Source organism: Zingiber officinale, chromosome 5B (assembly GCF_018446385.1).
Source record: "Zingiber officinale cultivar Zhangliang chromosome 5B, Zo_v1.1, whole genome shotgun sequence".
NCBI classification, from domain to species: Eukaryota; Viridiplantae; Streptophyta; class Magnoliopsida; order Zingiberales; family Zingiberaceae; genus Zingiber; species Zingiber officinale.
Window position 1 is genome coordinate 113737955 of NC_055995.1, and position 19396 is coordinate 113757350.

Consider the following 19396-nt stretch of genomic DNA (forward strand, 5'->3'; position numbering starts at 1 on the left):
AATTACATTTTAATTACTCAATAAAAAATATAACCGGTTGGCCAGTGAATAAATACCAAAGATATAAATATATTTTAATCTTCTTTTTTATCTAGAATCTATTCATTCTAATTAATCACTTTCCTAGTTATGCTCCATAGACCAAATCATCCATAGTCAATAAAAAGCATACCAAAGTAGCAGACATTGATTAGAACTTCAAGTAGACAGCTAAATAGTCACTTAGGGTAAGATTGAGATTAACTTATAATCTCAAGAGTCTTATATAATAGAGAAGCAGGGATTCACTCTTCTACTACTTTTATTATCATCATAGCATATGTGGTATAAATCACATAGTACGATATTTTTCTCTTTACCAAAAAGAGTACATGTTTTTCTCAAAATTTAACATCATACAAATTTTGATCTATACATACCTAATGTCTAATCCTGAATTCAACATATGAATTCTAACCTGGCCTTAAGCAGATTTAGTAAATGGTGGATTCATTTACTCCGATTATTACATAAATAATCTCATCTTGATACAATTATCAAGACGGTCTTAACTTATGAGTATTAAATTTGTATTGCAATCTTTAAAGTCCCTATTAAATATTCATTGTAAATATTACATCATTTTTTTATCAATATTTAATAATGGGTTCTAGGAGTTCGGATCCTTTGTCCCCAAATTTCTCTGTCCCCGTGTGCCTTTGCCGATTGGATGAACCAGATTATATCTCAAGGCATCATGACATCCTTAAGATGTGTGCAGTATCCTCGTGATGTGCAAGGTATCCTTGAGATGTAATCTGATCCGTCCGATTAGCAGGAGACACGGGAACAAAGAAATTTGGGGAGAGAGGATCCGAACTGGGGTTATAGAGAACGGAAAGTTGAAAATATTTTTTTTAAAATCTCCTTTTGATTTAAAATTTATTTCTCAAATATTTTCTTGTGATGTACAAAATATTTTTTTTATTTCTATTTTTTTCTTTTAAAATTTTTCTTTCTCTTTCAAAATTGCTTTTAAAAATCCTTTTCAAAATGTCTTTTAAAAAAAATTGTCTACCTTTTAAAAATCCTTTTCAAAATGTCTTTTAAAAAAAATTTCGATCTTTTAAAAATCCTTTACAAAATGTCTTTTAATTTTTTTTAACTTCATCTTTTCTAACTCCAAGCGTTTTTTATATAGACTTTCAAAACTAATTCCACATGCTTACTTTGTCGATTTTCTTGGAATATTTTTGAAAACCAATTACGTGTTTTGGTCTCCCTATTGGTATTTTTTGTATATCAAAGGGGAGAGTATAAGTTAAAGTTTAAAGTATTTTCAAGAACCTCTAAAAAATGTTAATTTCCGGGGGATTAAGTTAAGTGGGAATTTTTAAAAAATCTTTTTTATTTTTTTCTTAATTTTGAATTAAGTTATCATAATTAAAAAGGGAGAGATTGTTAGTGTAAAGAGCACCACATAATCAAACTTGGATTTCAATATTGGTAAATGGTTCAAAGTTAAACTTAATCATGATCTAATAAGGTTGATCAAGTATGGAGGTAGATCAACTATGAAAGTCCTAATAAGTTTAAGTGAAAGTCCTAGTAGGTCAACTAGACCATTGACTAGGCAAGGAAGACTTAGCTAAGTCTAAATGGTTCTAGGTTAAACATCTAGCAAGAAGAAGATCAAGTCAAGAAGTCCTATGGGTTAAGTGATCGGATATTGAGCAAAGGAAACCCAAACAGGTCTAGAGAACCTATTGGGAATATAATCCAAGTCTCATATTAAAAATACATAGAAAAGATCATAAATTTATAAGATAAATATTCTCCATTGGTATGAGATATTTTAGGTAGAGTCTAAAAACAAATTCATCAGTTCTTAAGCCTAAAGTGGATAATATCATGTAATTGTGAAGATATATGAATTCTTTTGGTTCTAACAAGTAGTATTAGAGTCATAGTCCAAATTGAGTCATGTGGATGGAATAGTGGCCTTGAACGAAGGAGATAGGGGCTCCCAAAGAAGTGAAGTCTAAGTAAAAAGTTTAAGCAGGTCAAGGACGACCCGATGCTTGGTGGAAATACTAAGGGAGTGAACCATAGGTGGTGAAAAGTCCAAGCAGGTCAAGGATGACTAAATGTTTGGCCAAAATCCTGGGGGAATAAACCATATTTGGTGAAAAAGTCTTAGAAGAGAGGAATGACTACAATTGACCAGATGTTTAGGGGAGGACTGAACGATAAGAATAATGGTGGTCCTTCGTTTGATGAAAGGATTGTTGAAAATACAATCAAAGTCCCACATTAGAAATAAAAAAAAAATTATGAGATTATAAGATGAAACATATCTTCATTGATATAAAGTCTTTTGGGTAGAATCCAAAAATAAATTCATCAGGACTTAAATCCAAATTGAACAATATTATCATATGGGTGGAATTGTGACCTTGAATGAAAGAGGTGGGGCTCCCAAAGAAGTGAACTCTAAACAAAAAGTTCAAGCGGATCAAGGGTGATCGGATACTTGGTAGAGATCTTGGGAAGTAAACCCTAGGTAGTGAAAAGTCCAAGCAGGTTAAGGGTAATCTGATGGTTAGTGGAAATCCTAGGGGAGTGAACCTTAGGTAGTGAAAAGTCCAAGTAGATCAAGAGTGACTAGGTGCTGTTGGAACCTCAATGTTGTTTTGATGTGATCAACCAAATTAAGTTAGGTCATGTGGTGTTTTAACCTTGTGTCTAAGTGTGCAGGAGCTTAGGAATACAAGAAGTCGAGCAAAAGATGCAGCTAGCGAGAAGGATGGCATGGGAGAGAGTTGACGGGCTCAGTGCGTCCGAGGGATTAGGTGCTACGGAAGAGTATGCGGGTGGACGAGAAGGAAGTGCGAGAAGGCCGAAATTAGGTTTGGGTGAGCCTTATTTCGGTTGGTCGAAATCACCCAAGTGAGCGAAGCGGAATCTGGACCAAGGCGAGCAGAACCGGAGCAGAGAGTCCGGACCGCAAAAAGTCAACAATATCGACTTTAAGGGCTCGAGCGCCCGGAATCAATCCGAGCACCCGGAATCAATCCGAGCGCCCGGAATGCGACTTTGACCAGATCACGTTTGACCATGATCCATTGCGAAGGGAATAAAATTTTATCCCCTTCCAGGCGCCTAGAACCCTCCAGGCGTCCCGACCAAGGCTATAAATACAGCCTTGGTCCAGAAGCTTTTCAATAATCAAGAATCACTGTAACAACATTTGTGCGCTTCCTTGTTTTATTTAGCTTCCTTCTTTCTGTGCTTACACTGCTGTAAAAGAGGTTTCTCCGCCTGAAAGAAAATTTAGTGCGATCATCTTCTTTGGATTAACAACCTCCCTGATTGTAACCAAGTAAACTCCGGTGTCTCTTTTCTTTTAAGTTCAGTCTTTAATTATTTATGCAAGTATTTCTTTAAGTTCGAGAAGGATATTTCTTTTTAGATTATGCAGGACTATTCAACCTCTCCCCTCTTGCCGGCCACCAAGGGTCCAACAGGTGCTTGGTAGAAATCTTGGGGAGTGTGTTGGTGCAATCGACCTCCAAGGTTTTAATGTTCGACAAATATGTTTAAGTATGTTTAATGGAACCTAATCATGGGAAGTCCTAGTCGTTACTAGGTAAGGATGGGAAGTCAACCGAGTGAGTTTTGTTATTAGACTTTGTCCATGTTTAGAATCTTGATAATTTAAGAATTATAAAAATAAAATATATTAAATATTTAATGATGTATTAACTTTTTGATACTATGTGAATTTTGTTATTAGACATAGTCAATGTTTACTTCAACGATAACGATTATTAATATATAATTATCAACTTTAGTTATAAAACTGATATAGTAAATATAATTTTAAATTCCATATATTAAAAATTACAAACCTCATTTTTAATTTTAAATAATATTTTACTTCATTATATTTATTTAATAAATAATAAATTATAAAATAAAATTTATAATTTTTAAGCGAATAATAAGTCTGAACCGTTTCTCTCCTCTTCTCTTCTTTTTAACATTTTTCTACCAATCTCACTTTGTTCAAACCTAGATTTTTACCGAAAATGGCGCGTCTCCATAGCTTCCTCAGCCTCCTCTTATCTTGCTCCTCCCCCGGCGACCATGGTTGCTACCGCTGCCTCAAGGCCCAAATTTCATCCCTTGCTCGATTTCGCTCAGTGCGTCCGCCCCCTCACCAAGTGTTCTCATTCTAATATCGGTTAGCTCCTCTTAAATAAAGGGGGATCGTCCTGTTGTTAGGTGAAATTCTACCGGGCACAGTCAATCAACTACCAGGCATAGTCAATCAGATTCCTTCACCAAGTGTTATGATCAAGCAGAGTCAAGTAGGTTTCCTTGATGAGGTCGTTGCGGCTTCGGTGCTCGGTCCAGGACTACGATTGAGGATGCCGCAGGGAGGATTTGACGGTGGTGCATCTGTTCGAGTGAAACTCTGGTGCCCAAATCAATCCGGCTTGCCCTAACGCCAAGTTCTGGATTGGGACGCATGAGTCGGGATCCTCCTTTATGGGCTTGGATTCCTAGGAAGTTACACTTAAGAAGTGGATTCAGGAGAACCCTGGTGTTCTGGGAGATAATTTCATGGCGAAATGGGGAATGAACATGCCTTTCTTGTTCAGGGTGCTTCTCCTCCATTAATTTGCATTTCTGCATCTTTCACTTTGATTGGGTTACACAATTTCTCTTCCATTATTGGTTTGTGCTTCTCCAAAGTTGTGTGTTGTCGACGGCTTACAATTTGTTTTGAGTCAATTGTTGTTGAAAATTTCGAATTCCTTTTTAGCGAAGGAAGTTTAAGAATTCTAGTTCTAAGTGGGAATTTGTGAATCGTGATTTCATCTTTTATGTTTGGTATAAAACATTGTGCACTATACTTATTATATATTTTTTTCACTCTCATCACTCTGAAACATAAATCCTACAATTGTCTAAATCAAAATTTCAATCTTGGATATTTGAAATAATATAATTTTATCCTTGCTTTTTTCATCTGTGGCTAAAAATATAGTAGAATATTAAAATCAGAATTCCAATTTCATAAAACTAGACGCTTCAAAACAAGCTTTTAAAATTTGCATTCTGTCGGGGTAAGTTTTTGGTAGTTGTGGGATATTAAATGATGCTAAATTGTGCTTGTTCTTGTATTTTGGCTAGATATTATTGGAGGCTAAAGCATTGTCCATACAAGTGCACTCAAATAAGGAGCTAGCGAGGATGCTTCATATGATGTGGCCGAATGTTTACAAGGACCCAAACCATAAGCCAGAGATGGCAATTGCTTTGATAGAGTTCAAAGCGCTATGTGGTTTTGTCAACATAGAGGTACATTAAGTATTCTTTCAGTTGATCTCCAAATTGCTTTCTGTTTATCTTGTTCGTTGATCTCCAGATTGTCTTCTGTTCTCTTGTTCACATATACTCCATTTGTATTTACATTTGTATTTGTATTTTATGTGTTTAGCTTTTAACTAATCAAATAACAAGTTCTTTATATTATTGTTTGTATTTTTCATCCTTTCTATCTACTTTATAGTATGATTCAATTTTAAGATAATCATGCAATAATCGATTTTGATTCTTGATTATCTTGTTTAAGATAGTCATGCAATAGATTGATTTTGAATCTTGGTTTTCTTGTAACTGTGTAGGAACTCAAGGATGTCCTTAACGTTGTGCTTGAAATTGAAGAGCTAGTTGGTAATGATGAAACAAGCAATATTATATGCACGAGAGAGCTAAATGGCTATGTTAATGCAAAAACTGTTATTCAATCTGTCTTCACTAAGCTTATGTCAGCAAATAAAGATGCAATCTTAGCATTGGTTTCTAAAATAAAAAAAATCTCTTAGAAGCTGAAAATAAGGTCAACTGTTCTATTTATGTAGAGTTTGTTCTCATATAAAAAATTTGAAATTTAAAGTTCACATGTAGAGTTTATTCTCTTATAAAAAATTCTGAATCTAGAGGACAATGACATGTATGTCACTTTGTTCTTTGATCTAATAACTAAGGATGAAAATCCTCTATTAGATTTTCCAAAATAGATCTTCTAAAGTTAATGAACTTTTCTATTATTTTTCTTCTATTGCGAATAACGTGAAGCTTTTCTATCTACTTGAAGTGATTTTTGAAGTATTTCAGGCACATGTCTAATTGTTAAATTAGAAGGATTGGAGAATGAAATTGATAATAGTAGATTTGAGAATCAATACTTGTCACATGGGTTCAACATGTCTAACATATTAAATTTTATTCCTTTTTAGTTGTCTAAATACTTAAATATTTGATTGTGGTTATCCTTGTAAGCCATTTGAACATTTGAGTGTTATTACTTATTGCTAATCATATTTGTTTGCACTTTCAATATTTTTTATTGATGAGTTTGCATAATACTATTTATGTTAATGTTGCAAAGGTGTACCATTTTCTCCTAAAATTTTACAACTCTATTGAAGTTTATTTCTCATAGCTTCCATTTCTTGTGAATTATCTTGTATTTGTAGAAACACTTAACTAACACTTTTGAAGGGACATTATCTGAACTCAAATCTCAAATTTGAGTTCTCATACAAGCAATAGTTTGAATAATTGTAATATATCAAAATGGTAATCAAGAATGGCATTCATTGCCACAGTGGTAGAACTACTAGGAAAAGTTGTAGCAAAGTGGTAGAACTACTAGGAAAAGTTGTAGCAAAGTGTATGAAAATAGTGACTCCTATTCTAAATCAAATGAAATCTCAAATAGATGCACTTCAACCAAAGTTAGAGAATCATAAATCCCCAGTAACTCATTTTCGTATGGAATACAGTGAATTTAGTAATCAAAAAGTATCTTGACTTTATTTAAATAATTGACTTTTATGATGAATTTTGATAATTTTGTGATACATACACTATTTTTTATTTAGGTTGTAGATCATACTATTTCACATATACCAGGATTGGGTAACCAATAGATACATTGACAGTTGTTTTCACAAGAATGTTTTTTGGTTTTAGTAATAATTTCGGCCATGTAGTTTACATATTTTTATAGTATAGATAAATCTATTTTATAGGTGCAACAACTTGAAAAGCATAAAGATATTGATAAACACATGAACCATCATTTCTTATTACAAGATGCAGAGGTTGGTTTAACTTGGGGTTGTTTGTGTTGGACCGTTGCGACTGGCTAGAAGGGGGGTTGAATAGCCTGCAAAATAAAACGCAAACCCTTCTCGAACTCTTAAACTAACACTTGCATAAATAATTAACTAAACAAACAAAAAGACGAGGCTCACAAGATTTGACTTGGTTACAACCGGGGAGGTTGTTAATCCAAGGAAAATGATCGTACTAAGAACTCCTTCAGGCGGAAAAACCTCTTACAATGATGAAGCACAGAAAACAGAAGCTTAACTATAGAGAAAGCGTACGAGTGCAGAAAGAATGGATTGCTTGAGTTGTTGAAAAAGCTTCTGGACCAAGGCTATATTTATAGCCTTGGTCGAGGCACCCTGAGGGTTCCAGGCACCCGGGGGGGATAAACTTTATCCCCCAATGTTCAGATCGAGTCAAAACTCTATCCAGTCAAAAAGTCAACTTCGGGCGCCCGGAAGGGTTCCAAGCGCCCCAGAGGGAAAAGTCAACCCCGTTGACTTTTTCCACCCGGGGTCTTCTGCTCCGGCTCTGTTCGCCTCAGACCGAGTCTTCCGCTCGCTTGGGTGATCTCTGTCATCCAGAATAGGGCTCACCCGAACCCAACTTCCGATCTTCTCGAACAGGTTTCCGCTCCGGCTTCTCATCCCTTGGAATCGCCGTGTGCTTCCTTCTCGCCCGCCAGCGTACTCATCCGCAGTCTTCGTCCCTCGGTCGCACCCTGTGCCGACCTTCTCGTTAGCTGCGTCTCTTGCTCCTCGAGCAATCTTCCGTTCCGGCTTCTCGTCCCTCGGAACAACCGCACGCTTCCTTCTTGTCCGCCGGTGTACTCTTCCGCAGCGCCTCGTCCCTCGGACGCACCGCGTGTCGTCCTTCTCGCTAGCTGCGTCTTCTGCTCGACTACCTGTGTTCCTAAGCTCCTGCACATTTAGACACAAGGTTAAAAACACACAGGATCTAACTTAACTTGTTGATCACACCAAAATAACCTTGGGGTTCCAACAGTTTGTATTGTATATATACATAGTTACAAGAAAGAAGATTATGTGTTAAATAATGAGATTTCTTATTGAAAAGTTCTGTTTATTGATTTTTTTTAATAATATATATTATAAATTATCTTTATCTCTAATAAGATTTTTTTTAATGTTCAAGATTTTGATGAAGAAGGATTATAGAAGTTATCTTGATCATGAGTTGTTCTTTAGACTTTTTCTTGTGTAACTTTCATAGGAATAGTAGTTTTTTTCATATCAAATTAATAATGGATATGTAGACATTTCTATTATTGGATGAATATTGGCATGAAACCTACGTACTGACTTGTAAGTTAAAAAATATTAGAATTTTATATTATGTATATTACTGATCCGGCGGTAAGAATGGGGGACCCACTTCCTGAAGGGTCCCAGCTTGAGGACAGATGGAGGGCTGACTAAGCGGTTAATGGCCGCGCCGAGCAGTTGAGTAGGTCCGAGCGGAGCCAAAGATAACCCAGCCATGGGCTTGGGTTTCCGACGCCAAGGTGGGAAGACTGAATGGCCGAGCGGGTGTCCACCCGGCTGGGACGGAAGGGCCGAGCGGGTGGTCCGCTCGGCCAGGATAAGGGCGAGGATACAAAGATTAGCCGAGCAGCCTATTCGTTCGACTCAGGATATGGGATGTCAGCAAAGGCATGTCTGATGATTACGCCGTACACAAGAGTGCACGATGGAGGATCTCGCCGTCACATCATGGAGAGGTTGATACAGTAGCGGTATGGCCTTATGGAGGCCCTTTTGACAAACTCATACCTGAGCATGGTCGGCGGATTGCTTTGATGTGCCCATGCTCCTTCGAGAGGTCTATATAAGGCCTCCATTTCTTCATCGAAGGTACGCTTAATCTCAAGCCACCTCTTTGTTATTCCTCGCCGACTTGAGCGTCGGAGGGCCGCCGGACACCCCTCCCGGCTTGGTTGTTGCAGTTCGCCGAGCACTCGAGGGTCAGCGAGGAGCGCCCGCCCAGTCCGCTGACTTCGATTCGGACGGGATCAATTTGGCGCCGTCGTGGGAACGCACTGCATCCGATCAGAACGATGGACGCGGGGACGACAACACATGGTGGCGCTTTCGAAGAACTCGACGCTTTGGTCGAGATGAGGGCCGCCAAACTTGTGGAACAGAAGCAGGCGAGCGGCCGGAGCAACAAGCAACATCTGCGTCGGGTGGCCGAGCGGAAGCACCTCCGCCACCGTCGCATTCCATCGAGCCTTATTTCGCACCCCGAAGCGACTCGAAGAGATAGAGGATCTTCTTCGACGAGATGCCTGGCGAGATGACGAAGGGAAAGCCCCGGCGGACTCATCTCCGGCGGATCAATCGCCAGCTTCTGAGGCTATTCTACGAGACCCTCCGCCTAAGCACTACGTGCCTCCGACGATCGGCGAGTACAATGGAACAATGACCCGATGGACATCTGGGTAAGTTTGATAATACGGCTACACTCCATCAATACACGGATGGAGTAAAATGCCGAGTTTTTCTTACCACTTCTCTGGATCGGCTTAACGGTGGTTTCGGAGGTTGACGGACGGATCCATCACAAGCTTCAAGGACTTCCGAACGACCTTCCTCGCCAGCAGTCGGCGTTATCAGAAGACAAGTGTCAGCTTGTTCACCATCAAGCAAGAGCCGAGAGAATCGCTTCGAACTTACATCCAGCGGTTCAACAAGGTGGCAATGGATATTCCAACGGCCACATCGGAGACCATGATGAATGCCTTCACACAAGGCCTAGTGGATGGGGACTTCTTCCGGTCGCTCATCCGAAAGCCGCCCAGAGATTATGATCACATGCTACATCGGGCCAACGAATACATAAACGTGGAAGAAGCGCAAGCCGCCCGGAAAAAGGAAACTCCAACCGAGAAGGCGCCTATTCATGCCGAACGGAGACAGCATGCCGCTCATCAACCGCCTAGAGGACCAAGGGCTGAAGCAATCCGCTCCCCTCGTGTGAGGTCCCAAGTGCAAGAAGTAGCTGCCGCTCGGATCAAGCCAAAGAAGATATGGACCCCTATGTTCTGCTCCTTCCACCGGACGGATACGCACAACACAAGGGATTGTCGAAGTCTTCCCTTCGTGGCTAATCCCGTTCCCAGGAATGCCGAACGACGGTCTCCTTCCATCGACCGGAGACAAAGGACCCATGAAACCAACCGGACCCGCACCGAGAGGCGACATCAACAGACGCCCGATCGGCACCGATCTCCAAGACAGGAGAATCGCCGAGCGTCCAGAGAACGGTCCCGACCGTCCACTCGGGAAGAGAAAAATAGGAGCAATACTTCCCGGGGCGAGATCAACGTCATTGCTGGTGGGCCGACCGGAGGAGACTTCAACCGAGCCAGAAAGGCGGGTGTCCGGCAGCTCCAGATCCACGCAGTTGGTTGTAGTCAAGAGCGGGCAAGTGGACTGGAAGTCATTTTCGGGCCCGGGGACTTAGAAGGAGTTGAAGTGCCCCACGACGACGCTCTGCTCATTAAAGCGGTAATAGCAAATTACACTATTCACCGCATATTTGTTGACACAGGGAGCTCGGTCAACATCATATTCAAGAAGGCGTTCGATCAGCTGCAAATTGATCGAGCCGAGCTGCTGCCCATGACGACCCCGCTCTACGGGTTTACGGGCAACGAAGTTCAGCCGGTCGGACAGATCCGGCTGGCTACCTCGCTAGGAGAAGAGCCGCTCAGGAGTACAAGAACAATAAACTTCGTGGTGGTTGATTCTCCCTCGTCCTACAACGTCATTTTGGGACGACCGGCGCTCAGCGAATTCCGAGCGGTCGTCTCAACCTTCCACCAGAAAATGAAGTTCCCCGTCGAAGACAAGGTGGGAGAAGTACGGGGAGATCAGTTAGCGGCTCGGCGATGCTACATCGAGATGATCCGAGCAGAATCCAACTCCGCTCGGAAGGCGCCTCGAATCGAGGTAAACGCCATCACCGAAAAGCCACCCACTTTAGTTTATGAGGAAAAAGAGGAAGTGCAGATTCATCCAATCCGATCGGAGGCCACCACCTTTATTGCGTCTGATCTGGAGGAGAAGCAGAAAGAGGGGCTGATCCAATGCCTCAGGAGAAATCATGATGTCTTCGTCTGGTCGACACATGAACTGCCTGGAATTTCGCCGAGCATAGCGCAGCACGAGTTACATGTCCGACCGGACGCTCGGCCGGTAAAGTAGAGAAAAAGAGATTTCAGCGCCGAGCAGAATGCCATCATCCGGGCGGAGGTAGAAAAGCTTCTGGAGGCCGGCCATATACGCGAGGTGCAGTCCCCGAGCTGGCTGGCTAACGTAGTATTAGTCTCCAAGCCGGGCGGCAAGTGGAGAGTCTGCATCGACTTTCGGGACTTAAACAAAGCATGCCCCAAAGATTTTTATCCCCTGCCCCGGATAGATCAGCTGGTGGACTCTACGGCCGGCTGTGAATTAATTTGTATGCTCGACGCCTACCAAGGATATCATCAAGTGCCGCTCGCCTGGGAAGATCAAGAAAAAGTAAGCTTTGTAACGGCCGACGACACATATTGCTATAATGTGATGCCGTTCGGATTGAAGAATGCCGGGGCCACCTATCAGCGCTTGATGAACAAAGTGTTCAGGGAGCAGATCGGGCGGAATCTGGAAGTCTATGTGGACGACATTCTTATCAAATCCGTCCGAGCGGCCGATCTCTTCAAGGACATGGAAGAAACCTTCCGAGCGCTGCACAAATATAGAGTCAAGCTAAATCCCCAAAAGTGCCTGTTCGGAGCAAAAGGAGGGCGTTTCTTGGGGTACATAGTGACCGAGCGGGGAATCGAAGCAAATCCCAGCAAGGTGAAAGCTCTACAAGACATGCCGCCTCCAAGAAATACAAGGGAAGTGCAGCGGTTGACCGATCGGATAACCGCATTGTCCAGATTCATCTCCAAAACTACCGACCGGAGCCTCCCTTTCTTCAAAATTTTACGCAAGGCCACTAAATTTCACTGGGACGAGGAATGCGACCGAGCATTCGAAGAATTGAAGACATATCTTAATTCCCTGCCTGTACTAGCCAAGCCGATCGGGGGTGAGTCACTTTATATTTATCTGTCTTCAACTGAGCATGCTGTAGGCTCAGCACTTGTGAGGGCGAGCGGCGAAGAGCAGCCGGTGTATTTTCTGAGCCACATTTTAAAAGATGCTGAATCTCGTTACACCGGGCTCGAGAAGTTGGCCTTTGCTTTGGTTCTAGCCGCTCGGCGCCTTCGACCGTATTTCTTGGCTCACACCATCATTGTCCGGACGAACAGTCCACTAGGAAGAGTACTGTTAAATCCAGAAGCGTCCGGACGGCTCATCAAGTGGACGACAGAATTAAGTGAATTTGACATTCAATACCAGCCCCGCTCGGCAATCAAAGCGCAATCCTTGGCTGATTTTGTGACCGAAGTGCAAAGGCCAGAGTCGGAAGCTACGTGGAGAATATATGTGGATGGGTCTTCCACTCGGCTCGGAAGTGGGATTGGAATATTGCTGTTCTCACCTCAAGAAGAAAAGATGCATCTATCCGTCCGGCTAGATTACAAAGCTACCAACAATGAAGCAGAGTATGAGGCCCTCATAGCCGGATTGCAAGCAGCACGGCATATGGGAGCCAGTCGGGTGACACTTTATTCGGATTCACAGTTGGCCGCTCAGCAACTTTCTGGCACCTTTGAAATCAACAGCGTTCGGCTTAAACTCTACGCTGAGGCCTTTGAAAAACTCAAAGCTACTTTCCGAGAGGTGCTTATTCAGAAGATTCCCCGAACGGAGAACTAGGCAGCCGATGAGTTAGCCAAACTCGCAAGCTCAATAACGCCTGTCGCCATTCAGCAACCAATTGAAAAAGTACTGCTGGTGGCGCACGTCGACCGGATGCAAGGCCTCACGTTTCCAAGCGACTGGAGGACACCCATCATAGAGTTCCTCCGCTCGGGAGCCACACCGGCCGATCGGGATGAAGCCCAGTTGCTCAGGAGGAGGGCCGGTCGGTTCACACTCATTGGCGATCAGCTCTACAAGAAGGCTTTCTCTCGCCCGCTGTTGAAATGCATGAGCTCGGAGGACTCGGCTTACATCCTCCAAGAGGTACATCAAGGATCGTGCGGAGGACATCCGGCCGGACGATCACTAGCTAAGAAGATCCTGCTAGCTGGATACTTTTGGCCGACCTTACAAATAGACGCCGCTCGGACAGTAGCTACGTGCCTTTCGTGCCAGAAGTATCACAACTTCTCCCACCGACCGGCAGAGGAGATGAAGGCATCAACCGTCTCATGTCCGTTCGATCAATGGGGAATGGATATTGTGGGTCCATTTCCGATGGCGACCGGGCAGAGGAAATTTTTGCTGGTGGCGGTCGATTATTTTTCCAAGTGGGTGGAGGCCGAGCCACTAGCCAAGATCACCGAACAGATGGTCAAAAAATTCATCTGGCAACACATCATCTGTAGGTTCGGTATCCCTCGCCGATTGGTTTCCGACAATGGGCGGCAATTCACAGGGAAGGTGCTAGAAGATTGGTGCAAAAGCTACAGCATCGAGCAACACTTCACGTCCGTGGCTTACCCCCAAAGCAACGGTCAAGCCAAGGTGGCCAATCGGGAAATTCTCCGTATTCTGCGCGCTCGGCTCCACCACTTGGGAGGAAGTTGGCCGGATGAAGTGCCGGGCGTTTTATGGGCCATCCGAACGACTCCTAAGGAAGGAACGGGCGTCACACCTTTTAATCTGGTGTACGACAGCGAAGCAGTCATTCCGGTTGAAGTCGGCGTCGAGTCCGTCCGGGTCCAATGTTACGATGAAGGCAACGCCGAGCGAAGGAACATGGAGCTGGATTTGGTTGACGAGGAGCGAGCCAAGGCATCCGTTCGGCTGATGGCATACCGTCAACGGATGAAGCAAAACTACAACCGGCGCGTCATTCCCAGATCATTCCAGGTCGGCGACCTGGTCTGGAAGAAAGTCAAGCCGGTCGGCGACGTCGGCAAACTTGAAGCTCCGTGGGCAGGTCCCTTCAAAATCCGCTCGGGCGCGTATTATTTGGAGGATGAGGAAGGTCGGCAGCTAGATAGGCCGTGGAGCGCGAACCACCTCCTGCCTTACCGGGCAGGGTGAAAGGTGTGCCTATGTAAATCATCCTGTGTACTTTTTTTGACTGAATACTTGAAATGCAGAAATGAAAAATCAAGAGAACAAATAAGGCATCGCCAACAAAGGAACGAAGGCCCCGCGCCGTTCGGCCGGAGGTAAATTGGTCGAGCCAAGCGCTCGAGGAACGAAGGCCCCGCGCCGTTCGGCCGGAGGTAAATTGGTCGAGCCAAGCGCTCGAGGAACGAAGGCCCCGTACCGTTCGGACGGAGGTAAATTATCCGAGCCAAAATGCCCAATGCTGAAGACCCCGTGCCGTTCGGCCGGGCGTACGATACCCAAGCATTGACACAAAAACCGAAGGCCACGTGCGGGAAGCAAAGTGGTGTAATATGACGCTAATTCTTTGTATATTTTTGGTTAGCCTATATCCTCATAACGTCGGAAGCAAAAGTGATAAAAAAGAGGGCAGAAAGCCTCGCCGAACGGAAGAATCAAAATTAGCCTGAAAGGCCGTCTAGCCCAGACGTTAAACCGTAGAGCCGCGCCGATCGGCTATAAATATCCGCGTCGACGAGCTCCGTCGTTAAAGATCGAGAGCCGCGCCGATCGGCTATAAATATCCTCCCCGACGAGCTCCGTCGTTAAAGATCGAGTATCCGCGCCGACGAGCTCCGTCGTTAAAGATCGAGAGCCGCGCCGATCGGCTATAAATATCCGCGCCGACGAGCTCCGTCGTTAAAGATCGAGAGCCGCGCCGATCGGCTATAAATATCCGCGCCGACGAGCTCCGTCGTTAAAGATCGAGAGCCGCGCCGATCGGCTATAAATATCCGCACCGACGAGCTCCGTCGTTAAAGATCGAGAGTCGCGCCGATCGGCTATAAATATTCGAGCTGGGAGCTCGAGAGCGAAGGCCCCCGACTGTGAACTTACTGGACGGAACTAAGGACGCCAAATAACGAGCGTTCGCAAGTACTAAATTGATTAAGTCCGATCGGCCATCGGTTTGCCAATACTTCGCATTCACTGAATACAAACAGTGCAGCCAATCGCTAAACGATTTCGAGGAAAACAAGCCAATTGATTAACCTGATCGGTCGTCCAGTGGGAAACACGTGGAGCTTAATTGATTCTACGAATAAGCACCAAACAGACTAAAAAAGGGCAATGAAGGGCAAACAAAAATACAGGCAAAGGAACACAATTTGGCCGATCGGCACATGCAAAAATTTACATCAGCAAAGCGGATAACTACAAGAAGTACTTGGAAGAACTCGCCTCACTCCGGGTCCTCAAAATTAAAAAAGACGTCCGGGATATCATCTATCATGGCCGCCAGGTCGGAGGCAGGAATGTGCATTCCCGCAGGAAGGTGGCCACCCTTCTTCAAGTACTCCATGGTGACCTTGACCGCCTCGGCGAAAGTTGAGGAGACGTTGCCACCGAATTTTGTGCCGAACCGCTCCGAGCGGAGGTATTCTTGGCGCGCTGCTGCTAGGCGACTCGGCTCTCCCTCCTTATATTTTCTGAGCGCCGCCCGGGAGGCAATAAGTGAATCTTGGAGAACATTCTGGTCGACCTCCGCCTTAGTACGTTCAGCCGAGCGCCCCTCCCGTTCAGCAGTTAGTTGGGCTTCCAGCTTCTTAGAATGCTGATCTAGGGCTCGGACTTCAACTTTCATCTTGTCCAGATCAGCAATCGCCCGCCTCTTCCGGCTACTGGCGCGCTTCACGTCTCCGTCGCGCTTCTTCACCAAGTCTTCGAGTCGAGCCACCTCTGTAGCCAGGTCGGCGACCTTCTTCTGTTCGGCCTCGAGGGCTTGTTTCTCCCGCTCGGCTGATGGACCCCCCGAGACTTGGAGTTTTTCCATGAGATCCTCCAGCTCGGCTAGCCGATGGCTAGTGGCGATTTGCTCGGCCCAATGCTGTAAGGAAAATAATAAAATCAGGAACCGAACAGTAGCAGGGCACAAGAAGAAAAATGAACTTACCTGAGTGGCCTGCTGCATGTTGTTATCGCCTAGCTGCTTAGGCGTCATGAGGGCCACCCGAATCTGGGCGTCCTCGAAAAGCTTGGCGAGCGGACCCGTCAAGGTTATTTCATGAACGGGGCTTGATGGCCGATCGGCGGACAATAAATATTCCTCCGAGGGGAATCGAAGGGTAGTCTTGATGGTAGGGTGGCCGGCCGGCACTTCCTCAGACGCAGTCGCCTGGCCCGAGGACTCCCCTATGGTTGAAGTTTCGCCCAACCGTCGTAAGCGACGACGAGTCCGTGGAGGAGAGCCAGAGGGCTGTGCGGTGGGCGAGGCCACTGGGGTCCCGATCTGCGATGGCGTGCGATCTGGCGAAGCGACCCCGATCGGCGCTTGTGGATCGCCCTCTTGGGTCGGCGGAAGGCTGGAGCCTCTTCGACGTTTCCCCCGAACTTCCAGTGGTGAATCCCCGGCCCGGGGGACTCCCAGGTCGGCTGGAGCGGAGGAAACAGGATCCGCCTCAACCTCCGTTGAAGCGGACGGGGCAACCTCTGTTTCAGGGGCGGACTGCGCCCCCCCTCTCCTGCATCTGCCGGGCGGCTGGGGATGAGACCCCGCTCGGCGAGTTCTTTTTTGGTAGCCGCCTCGATTTCCACGGCCTTCAGTTTCAGATGATCGGTAGCCTTGGAGCGCCACATGACTTCAGCTGCAGTGGAAAAAATTAAAATCAGTTAGATAAAAAAGGCGAAGGGAGTAAAGAGTCCTTACTCATGCGGTAGGGGAGATTGGCCCGAACGGGAGATAGTCCAAAAATGTACAACACCCCCTTGAGAAGCAACTGGTCGATTTTGTACCGCTGACCGGACAACCAGTTTGCCGCATGAAGGTAGGCGAGATTGCTTCTGAATTTGCCGAGCTCCGGCTGGGTCGGCACAGCGGTCTGCCATTTGGTTCTGAATGCTGGCCGCTCGGGAAGTCGTATATAGAAGAAGAACTCCTTCCAGTGCTTGTTGGAGGTCGGCATATTATCAAAAAATTTGAAGCCTATTCTACTTTGGAAAATAAAAGTGCCCAACTCGGATTGTTTGGGGTAGAAGAAATAGTGGAATATCTTGGGGTCGAGTGGGATATTGTGCAGCTTAAAGAGGACGACCACCCAGCTCAGCAGCCTAAAGGAATTCGGCACAAGTTGGCCGAGCGGGATGCGGAAATAATTACAAACCTCCAAAATAAAGGGATGGGTAGGAAATCTAAGGCCGCCCTGGAATTGGTCTAGAAAAAAACAAACGGTGCCGATCGGAGGGTCATGGGGCCGGTCGGTCGGGTCGGCTATAACTATTTCATGGTCATCAGGGATCCCGTACGTCCGAACAAGGCGCCGAGCGCCCTCTTCATCAAATCGACTCTCCATGGTCAGATACCAAGGGCCATGAACATCAACAGTGGGTACGGAAGTGCTTGTCATGACTAAAGTACCAAGAAAAAGAAAGAAGGAAGCCGAAAGAAACTCGGAAACGGAGGACAGATAAAAGTTCGCAAGCAAGGGAACGAAAGAAGTCCCACGCGAAAGGTAAAGGCCGAACGAAAGGAAGGGAGAAGCTTACTGAGGGAAGATGAGCGGAGAAGATCACCAGAAAGCCGAAAACCACCAAGAGGCAAGAACTAGGACAGCCGGAATGAGGCAGCCGCGGGCACCTTCGACGGAAGACGGGGAATGAAACAGAGAATGCAGCGTAAAGCGAAGGCGAAGGCTTTATGCGAACGAGGCTGGTCGGCCTCGTCCGTCGGATGCAGGTCACGAGAGGCGAGGTCATCATCTAACCGTTCATTTCAAAGTAATCGGCGTCCCATCGTACGGATCATCACCGCCACGCAAGAAGAGCCACGTGGCGCTCTGTCACCAGGCGCAATTAATGCACCCATACCGCGCATGCTTCGACTTAATGAAGAGGATTTGCGTGATTTTCGAGAAGATTTAGACAAGCAAACATCCACGTTGAGCGACAAGACAACCAAAATGAAGAGCCGAGCGGCTGAATTTGGCATAAGGGCCGAACGGCTCAAGGGATATTATAAGCGACGGTAAGGCGACGACCGCCCGCTCGGACACATAGTCCAGTCAGTCGGACTCACTGCCTCCTTCGACTAGACTTGAAGGGAAGGCAAGTGATCCGGCGATAAGAATGGGGGACCCACTTCCTGAAGGGTCCCAGCTTGAGGACAGATGGAGGGCTGACTAAGCGGTTAATGGCCGTGCCGAGCAGTTGAGTAGGTCCGAGCGGAGCCAAAGATAACCCAGCCATGGGCTTGGGTTTCCGACGCCAAGGCGGGAAGACTGAATGGCCGAGCGGGTGTCCGCCCGGCTGGGACCAAAGGGCCGAGCGGGTGGTCCGCTCGGCCAGGATAAGGGCGAGGATACAAAGATTAGCCGAGCAGCCTATTCGTTCGACTCAGGATATGGGATGTCAGCAAAGGCATGTCTGATGATTACGCCATACACAAGAGTGCACGATGGAGGATCTCGCCGTCACATCATGGAGAGGTTGATACAGTAGCGGTATGGCCTTATGGAGGCCCTTTTGACAAACTCATACCTGAGCATGGTCGAAAGCAGGTGATTGCTTTGATTGGCGCGCCCAGGCTCCTTCGAGAGGTCTATATAAGGCCTCCATTTCTTCATCGGAGGTACGCGGGTCTTAATCTCTGAAGCCACCTCTTTGTTATTCCTCGCCTGACTTGAGCGTCGGAGGGCCGTCGCCGGGACACCCCTCCCGGCTCGGTTTGTTGCAGGTTCGCCGGAGCACTCGAGGGTCCAGCAGGGAGCGCCACGTCCCCAGCGTCCGTTGACTTCTGATTCGGACAGGATCAATTACTTTTAATTTATAAAGAGAGTTCTTCCTTTTGTTTTAAAATGACAATTCAATAAATCTGATCTAGATTAATTTGTATAGTAAATATTTTTTAAGATTATTAATTTTTATCATAAATGGTGCATTTAACCAGTTAAAACATTAGGGACAACAATTTACTATCTTGACTTTTATTTGAGACGACATATTATCATATGAATTTAGTGTCTATAGTTTTTTCACAAAATAAGACA

The 19396-nt window shown here is 45.4% G+C and overlaps 1 pseudogene; it reads left to right on the forward strand.

Moving 5' to 3' along the window:
• Positions 1-4070: 4070 nt before the first annotated feature.
• On the forward strand, positions 4071-5912 carry LOC121986931 (annotated as a pseudogene).
• Positions 5913-19396: the final 13484 nt, after the last annotated feature.